This window comes from Marmota monax, unplaced genomic scaffold (genome assembly GCF_021218885.2).
Source record: "Marmota monax isolate L192 unplaced genomic scaffold, Marmota_monax_Labrador192_F-V1.1 WCK01_AAM20220418_F8-fsc00037, whole genome shotgun sequence".
NCBI classification, from domain to species: domain Eukaryota; kingdom Metazoa; phylum Chordata; class Mammalia; order Rodentia; family Sciuridae; genus Marmota; species Marmota monax.
Window position 1 is genome coordinate 15,583,733 of NW_026693245.1, and position 9,517 is coordinate 15,593,249.

The following is a 9,517-nucleotide window of genomic DNA, read 5'->3' on the forward strand; positions in this document are numbered from 1 at the left end:
CAGAAAAGAGGTCAGAATAATCTTCTCTCATTACTATTTTTTTAAGTGCCTTTAATTCAAAATAGTCAATTTGTCAGTCAGAGTAGCCTATTTTGGGGCTATAAAATGATTTTGTAAGTGGGAGAGGGCTACACTACTATGAATATGTGGACATAGATGCTACTGGTTCTTTGTTTTACCTCTTGCTATTTTATAAGTGGAATTTCTATCAGTGACTTTAATGTAGAAGGCGATTATTCATAATGAAAAGTCTTTCACATAAAATCTATTATTTTAAAAGTCATAAATATTTAACAGTATTGCTCATATTTATTAATGACAACTGCAGTGTTTTTGATGACATAGTCACTTGAGGCAGGACAATGTTTGGGGATAATTATTTGTGTGTTTCCTGTCACTGAGTTTGTTCAGCAAAGAGTACCATTCTTGGTACACAGAAGGGAGTCAATCACTAATGTGAATTGAATGTGAAAATAAGAAAGTGTTTGCTTCAAGTTGATTGCTTTAGTTGTGATTTGAATTTATTATACCTGGGTAAGTGAACGTGTAGTAATCCATATGGAAATTTAAGATCCTGTCTATGCAATGAGAAACTGGAATGAGAGATGGAAATATTTTGCAAACCATTCCATACTCATATCATACCAAAACTGTTTTTACCAATTGCCTCGAGAAATACAGTCTTGTTTTAAGATTTAGCACATAAAGAGTTGTCCCAACCCAAATCTGTGCTTTCTACATATATTTTTTTCAGGCTAAAAACTTAAACAAAGAAGAGGAGGGCTTCTTAGCTAACAATGGTGACTGAGAAATTTGTGGCATTTTAAATAATCATGAATGGCTCACTCATTAAAAAATCTTCCTTGTTTACTTTTACCAAATGCCGCAGGAGCTTGAGACATGACACTGAGTTAATTATGGGTAGAGGACTTTCCGAAATAACATTGAATTGAGGACAGGTTGACATTTTCAGTAATGTCATGGGTCAGAAAGGTAAGCTAATTTGGACTCATATAAATCCAGAAAGCAGCTTTACATTTTACACAGTAAAAGGAAGAAAACAATCCCTAGTCACATTGAAACACAGCACTGGAAGGACCTTAAAGGTTGTCTGCTTTAAGCTGTAGCACCTCTGGTCAGATTGGTTAGATATGGAATTTATAGACTGACTTGGGTAGGATCATGGTTAGTCACAGAACTGAAGGACCAACTAAGGCATTTTGATCCAACCAGTTCCAGTGTCAGACGAAATCTCCTCAGTGGCCAACTACCTATATTCAAGGTACATGGCCATCAGGAGTCATGAAATAGCCCTCTAGATCTTTATTCTTCTTAAAGTTTGCATAATATTTCTTTTTTTATGCTTTAAAAAGGCTACATGAGTACATACTCATGTGTTGCACAAGAGAGCATGAATACACATGCACAAGTGTGTACACACACAATGACTTAAAAAGAAAAAGACTTGGAAATAAGAAGATATCTGTGCTTTGTCCACTATCTGTTACTCAATGGCTGTGTGCTCAAGGATAAATCACTTAAAGAACTGAATAACTTCTTTTTGCTCCCTAGACCCCTCTCTACCTTCTGTCATCCACTTTTTGTGCCAAGCTGCAGCCTTTTTGGACTGGATAGAGGGTTCCCAGCCTTCTGGATTCTTACTGGGTTAATCAAATGCTAATCCCCTGCAGGAGCTGGGAGAGGGCAATAATGGAGCTTCGAGTATATTATTCCAGACCTCCTTCTATGAGGTCACTCTGGGCTGACTTTGTCCCTCAACTGAAGGTCATAACTCCTCTCTGGTAGACCATGCTGGCCTTTTAAACAATCATACACTGTAGAAAATTAATGAATAACAAGATGGATCAAAGACCTTGGACTTGAACTAGAAAATATGCAACTTTCAGCTCTTAGGCACAGACAACAATTTTCTCAATAGGACCCTAAAAGCTCAACAAATAAGGCAAAGAGTTAATAAATGGGAAAACATCAAATTAAAAAAGCTTCTGCACAGCAAAGGAAATGATTAAGAATATGAAGAAAGAACCCACAGAATGGGAGAAAATCTTTGCTAGCTACTCATCTGATAGACACTTCAGATAGAGCCCTAATATCCAGAATATACAAAGAACTCAAAAAATTAAACAATAAGATAACAAATAACCCAATCAACAAATGGGCCAAGGACCTGAACAGACACTTCACAGAGGAGGACATACAATCAATCAACAAGTACATGAAAAAATGCTCACCATCTCTAGCAGTCAGAGAAATGCAAATCAAAACCACCCTAAGATACCATCTCACTCCAGTAAGATTGGCAGCCATTATGAAGTCAAACAACAATAAGTGTTGGCGAAGATGTGGGGAAAAGGGTACACTTGTACACTGCTGGTGGGACTGCAAATTGGTGAGGCCAATTTGGAAAGCAGTATGGAGATTCCTGGGAAAGCTGGGAATGGATCCACCATTTGACCCAGCTATCGCCCTTCTTGGACTATTCCCTGAGGATCTTAAAAGAGCGTACTATAGGGATACTGCCACATCAATGATCATAGCGGCACAATTCACAATAGCTAGACTGTGGAACCAACCTAGATGCCCTTCAATAGATGAATGGATAAAAAAAAATGTGGCATCTATACACAATGGAGTATTACACAGCACTAAAAAATGACAAAATCATAGAATTTGCAGGGAAATGGATGGCATTAGAGCAGATTGTGCTAAGTGAAGCTAGCCAATCCTTAAAAAACAAATGCCAAATGTCTTCTTTGATATAAAGAGAGCAACTAAGAACAGAAAGGGAGGAAGAGCGTGAGGAAAAGATTAACATTAAATAAAGACGAGTGGGGGGAGAGAAAGGGAGAGAGAAGGGAAAGCATATGGAAATGGTAGGAGACCCTCAATGTTACACAAAATTACATATAAGAGGTTGTGAGGGGAAAGGGGGGGGAACAAGGGAGAGAATTGAACAACAGCAGATGGGGTAGAGAGGGAAGATGGGAGGGGAGGGGAGGGGGGATAGTAGGGGATAGGAAAGGTAGCAGAATACAACAGTCACTAATATGGCATTATGTAAAAATGTGAGTGTGTAACCGATGTGATTCTGCAATTTGTATTTGGGGTAAAAATGGGAGTTCTTAACCCAATTGAGTCAAATGTATGAAAGATGATATGTCATGAGCTTTGTAATGTTTTGAACAACCAATCAAAAAAAAAAAAAAAACGAAAGAAAGAAAAAAAAATCCAAAAAAATATTTAGAATATAGAAAAAACTCAATAAACTTCACACCAAAAAGTCAAGTAACCCAATTAGTAAATAGGCAAATGAATTAAACAGCCACTTCTCAAATGAAGAAACACAAATGGCCAACAAAAACATAAAAAGAAAAAATGTTCTACATCGTTGGCAATTAGGGAAATGCAAATCAAAACTACACTGAGATCTTATCTCAGTGTAGAATGGCAGTCAGAATGGCAGACTCAGAGTCAGAATGGCAGTCATCAAAAATACAAACAATAAAAAATGCTGGAGAGGACATGGAGAGAAAGGAACAATTTTACATTGTTAGTGTGATGGTGAATTAGTACCACCACCATGGAAATCAGTATGGCGGTTCCTCAGAAGACTAGGCATGAACCACCATATGATCCAGCTATATATACCACTCCTCAGTATTTATTGTGAAGAATTAAAGTCATCATACTACAGTGATACATGCATACCCATGTTTATAGCTGCACAATGGGAGCAAATCTTTGCTAGCTACTTGTCTGATACAGTATTAATATTTAGAATATAGAAACCAGGCTAGTTGCCCATCATGGGTTAATGGATAATGAAAATGTGGTATATATACACAATGGAGTTTTATTTAGCCATAGGAAAAATGAAATTATGTCATTTGCAGGAAAATGGAAGGAACTAGAGACCATCAAGTTAAGCAAAGTATGTCAAAGTCAAAGTCAAGGGTCATATGTTTTCTCTCATATGTGGAAGCTAGAGAGGAAAAAAGAAAACAAAGGTGGAGGTAGATCTAAAAATCAAAGGGAGATCAGTAGAAGAAAGGGACCAAGCGGTGAAAGGTGGGGAGGAAGAGTAAAAATGCTATTGAGTGGTATTGGCCAAATTATATTGTTATATTGTGTGCATGTACAAATATGTAACAACAAATCCCATCAATATGTGCAACTATAATGCACCAATAAAATGTGGACAAAAATTGACGAGTAAGCTTTTAAAGGTATTACTATTTCTAAAAAGTCCATGAATATAAGCCATGTCTTTTAACTTGAGGGTTAGGTAACAGCACAAAAGGGACTGAAATATACCCAGGGCCCTAAGAATGATTTTTAATACTATAATTAGTAGTGAAGATTGTTATCACAATACCAGGCCAGGGCTGCCTGATTATTGTATACTTTTTATGCTTTGTATATTACTACATATAAGAAAGCATAGATTTGGAATTGAAAATATAACATAAAAATAGTAAGTAAAAAATAATCCAGTGCTAAAAATAAAGAACAATGTTTGAAAGGTACTAGGGATACCTTGTGTAGGCAAGCATTCTACCTCTGAGCTGCAATGCCAGTCCCCAAGAAGACCACTTTACATGACTCTACCTGCTGTCCCACTTATCCTGGCCTCCATGGTGCCTCCCAACCTTGCAAGCTGAGAACTTCCCCTCAATAAACAGTCTCTTTATTTAGCATTTTTTTTTTGAATTGCTTTAAATTGGCCGTGTCATCTATTCCCTGCTAGCACCCTGACTGGTATATTTGAGAAAGTACCATCAAGAAGTCATATCTCAGTGCATCTTGAAAGGGAGTCATGGTTGGTCTGTGATGACCACTGTGAGCTCAGCAAGAGGGAGAGGAGCATGGGTGTCTAGAATTAGCTATCCAGAAGTCTCATCAAGCCTTTGACATTCTATGATTCCATGTGTAAATAACCAAAGGAAGCGTATTACATTTTGGGCTTCTATATTTCTGTGGGGAGTCTGGATAGGGATGATAAAATAACTGTGGTCCAAAGAAAGGCACCAGCACAGTGTGCTGATGAAAACCAGCAGTGATTTCACACTGCTTTTCAATGCATGCCTTTCAAATACTGTTCTTTGTTTGTGCAGTAGATTATTTTCTACCAAATGCTATTTCCATGTTAATTGTATCTTTAGTTCCAAATCAATGCTTTCTTATATGTAGTAATATACACAGTGTAAGAAATATACAATAGACAGGCTTCCCTATCTGGAAAAGTGACAAAAATCTTCCCTAATAATTATGGTATTGAAAATCATTGCTAGGGCTCTGGGCCTCGTTTTTGGATTTCGGTCTTTTTTATGTACTTACCTCACCCTCAAGGTCAAACAGACATAGCTTATATTCATGAACTTTTAGAAACAGTAATACCTTTGAGCTTACTTTTCAATTTCTATAGTGTTTAATTGTTAAAAAGGCCAAGGTTGCCTAGGTGAGCCTTCACTATGGTGAGTCTTGTAGGGTGACATGGGGTCATCTTTCCCTTCGTCAGGATTTTGTCTAGCTTCATTTTCAAATAGGATCAATGACCAGAACTGCTTATGATCCATAGTGTGAACAATGACTTTACAGAAGTTTTTTGTGTTAGGAAAAGTGACCTCCATTCTTGCAGAGCTCTTTGCTTTGTGTGGGATTTGATCATTTCACCATGTCAGTAGTTGACAGAATTTGGCAGCTGGAACAGCTCATTTTTTCTTTTTTTTAAAGATATTCTGTTAAGGGCCTTATATCATGGTTCTCCTCACAAAGCTGTGACCCAAAGAAGCTGCTGCTTTTGCCTGTATGAAAACTAAAACGATCAGCTATTGGAAAAAGCCATTTCACTTGGCTATAGGATAATAATAATAAAGACAAGTTCCATTGCCTTTGGTTTCCAGATTTATCTTACACATGGTGGGTTATTTTATCCGTGGGCTATGCAGTTCACAATGAAAGTATTTTCTTCCTGTTTTACAAGTGAGAAGTCAGACGCAGAGAACTGTTATTAACAAGGCAGCACTGGAACCCTGGCCAATTGATTTATAACTAGCCTGCAATTTTTGTTTTAATAAAATGTTCATATTTAACCTCAAACATGCTAAGTAACTGAACTGTAGGAGAGAATACTCCAATCTTATCTAGTTCTTAAGAATGGCTCATGATTGAAGAGGAAGCTTTCTCCGCCTCTATGTTCAGTTCTATGCACACATGGGATCTGGTACTTTGAGACAGGCACAGATCATTAGATAGGTATGGGATTTTTTTGTCACTTAGTAATCCCCTCCCAGGCCTTCCCTGCCCATTTCTTACCCTTCAGGAAAGGCTGAGTATCAGGATATTTCTCCACAGGCAACTTGTTTTCAACTCTCAGAATATATGTGTCAGAGCCCCAGAGAGGAAGGAAAAGTAACGTTGGCACTTTCCAGTCATTTTCCTCCAATGATCAAAAACTGCTTGGCTGCGTGTCAATGTGCTCACTTTGCATTACACTCAGGATGCCTTCTGGGGGACTGAAAAGGTCTCATCTGGAAATGCTGGATTAATTATACTTGTTAGCAATAAGAAGGGTTGCATTTGCGGATATAAGTTAGCCCTTCTTTAATAACCTGGATTTTAAAATATTAACAGAAGTAGAATTTGATCACCAGATGATTGTGCTGTGCTGTAGTTGGGCAGCTAACAGAGGAGCAGAATTGGGAAATGGTTTCAATGGCAGGTATGTTTGTGAGCTTTGGATTACTGTAACAAAACCTGAGTTTATTAACTTAAAATGAGAAAAGTTTTATTTTGGCTCACAGTTTTAGAAGTTCTAGTCCAAGTTCAGATGACCCTGTTGCTCTTTGGCCTGTGGTGAGGCAGCACATCATGGTGGAAACATACGGTGTAGCAAAATTGCTCACCTAATGGTTGGGAAGCTAAAGAGAGAGAGGAAGAGAGGCTGACTAGGTCTAGTTCCCTTTAAGAGCACACCCCCAGGACCTGAAGATCTCTCAGTAGGCCCCGCCTCTTAAAGTTCCAACAATTCCCAATACCCCTCACATAGCAGCAAGCAATCTAAGAAAAAGAAGAGAGACTGAATTCCCAGGATGTAGGATGAAAAGTATTATAAAGTAAGCTTCAAGAAATCATGGATCTTCATGAAGCTGAAGTTTGCATAATTATTGAGATAACCCCATGGAATTGAAATAGAGGAGTGGGAAACTGAGATTGGCAGGATATTTTTGAAAAGTCTGGGTTCTAGAATGGAAGCATGTGGATTCAAATCACAGCTCTGCTACCTGCTAGCTATACACTCTACCTGTACTGAGGAGTGCACCAAAGAGCCCACCTTAGAGCAGTGTTTTCCAACCTCACTTGCAAATGAGAACATTAAACTCATCTGACGAGTTAAAAAAGAAAAGAAAAAGAAAAAAGAAAGAAAAAGAAAATATGGGCAACCAGGTCTACTTCTGGAATAATTCAATAAGAATCAGGGGTGGTGGGGAGAGGCTTGAGAACCTGATTATAAAATCAGTTTTATAGCTGTGGATCTCAAACTTTTTGCATATTAGAATCTACTGGAGTTCATTAAAACAGACTTCTGCATTCTATCCTCATTGAAAGCAAAAAATAGATCAAATAGTTATTTGAGTCTTTCTACAGATCAGAATATAATTGTCCTAAAAATATCTGATACTTTATTTTATGAAATATGGGCAATGACACAAGAGGATCATAAGAGAATGAAGCAGAATAGTTCTTTGTAAGATGAACAAGGTGAAATCCAGCACAGACATGGAATTAAACATGTTAAATCTTTAGGAATCCCTAAATGGTTTAGCTCCCACTAGTTTTCTTTATTCCCTTGAGTGAATTTGTAGGTTGATTCTTCCTGACAACATAAGGCATCTTTTGAATGCTCAACACAGTTTTCTCAGGTGATAATTTAATTTAATTTAACATCCTAAGAAATATCCAATACTAGAAAGAAAAAATATGACTATTGTCACGTGGTGTTACCATAAAAAGAGATCTGTAGGCGTATGGAAAATCTAGTCCTACAGTATACCGTCTGGAAATTGCTGCAACAGAATGAAAAAAATTCTCCTTGCTCTTGTTGGTGTCCTTTCAGAAGAGCTGGAAACCTTTGCTTTTTTTTTTTAGGTTCTCTTATTCAGGGTAGACTTATGACGTAAACTATTGTCTGCTGTAGAGCCTCGTTGCATGAGGTGTGGGCTGCAAGCTTGGAAGTGTGTCAGAAATGCAGACTCTCAGATCTACTAAATCAGAATTTGCACTTGAACAAATGGCAAGTTATAGTCTCATTAAAGTTTTAAAGGATGTTTTGCAACATTCCAGTATCATAACTCAGGGGTTATGGGGCATCAGGGTTTAACAGCATGAAAACACAGTCCCCTAGCTACTGCTCCAGTTGATATCTACTGGGTGTGGACAAGTGTGCAGAGAAAAAGTCTCAAAGACAACACATAGACTGTTGTCACCACGTGCCTCGGATACAGTGTGAAAGTTAGGCCTAAATGATGTTAGGAGAGGCTCAAAGCATCTGGAGACAGTTTTGTGACTGGCACAGTTTTGTGACACTGGCTAAGGCCAGTTGGTCCTATTTATTGCCTCTTTCAAAAGGTAAACCAGATCCTTAAAGAGAAATAGGGAAGTGGATAGGTAAAAATAAATGAACAAATAAAAGCAATGACATTATAACTAGCTTGTGGAAAGTTTTTTCTAGTAGGATATCTACAGATGTGCAAGGTTCTTGTTTTTTCTCAACTGGTGCCTTGACCACATTTTGTAAGAATATGCTTTTCTAGCTAGATCTTATAACATCTTGGACAGTCTTATAGCTTTCAAATCAATTCCAGTTATCAAATCCAGTTTAGTCTTATGTAAAACTCCAAGTACACCTTCCCTTACCTCCTACCTCTGAACTTACCAATGGCCTGAGGGAGCTTGCTTGCAGTGGAGGAGGAGCCTTGCTGTTAAATTCCACTTCATTTATCTCTGCCTTTTCTGGTGTGTACAGCTAGGAAGGAGGAGATAGAAAAGGGGAAAAAATAGAAATGAATGTTTCAATAGGATAATGAAACTTCCAGTTCATGGTTACTCTCATGGAAGATCTGTCTCCACCTTGAACTTTGAAAAAGTCTTTTCTTGACCTCCAGCATCCTTCATCATCAGTACCTCACATGGCCACAACCTCCAGCTGCTTCTGACTAGGGGACTAGTGATACAGTTCACGCCCTGCTACCTTCTCGGGCATTTTCTTGATCTATGAGAAACTCATACATCCTTGTGATACCACATGGTTCACTTCCCCTCCATCACCTCTCCTCTGTGCCATCTGTGCTCAGTTTTCCTTTCTGCTCATATAGGCTCTGGGGGCAAATTAGCACATTACACTGGGAAATGAGTTGCCTGTCTCACTTTCCTGCAGACACACCCAATTCCTACAAGTGGCCTTTGGAGGACCCCTCACTGGACTTTGATAGGTGAG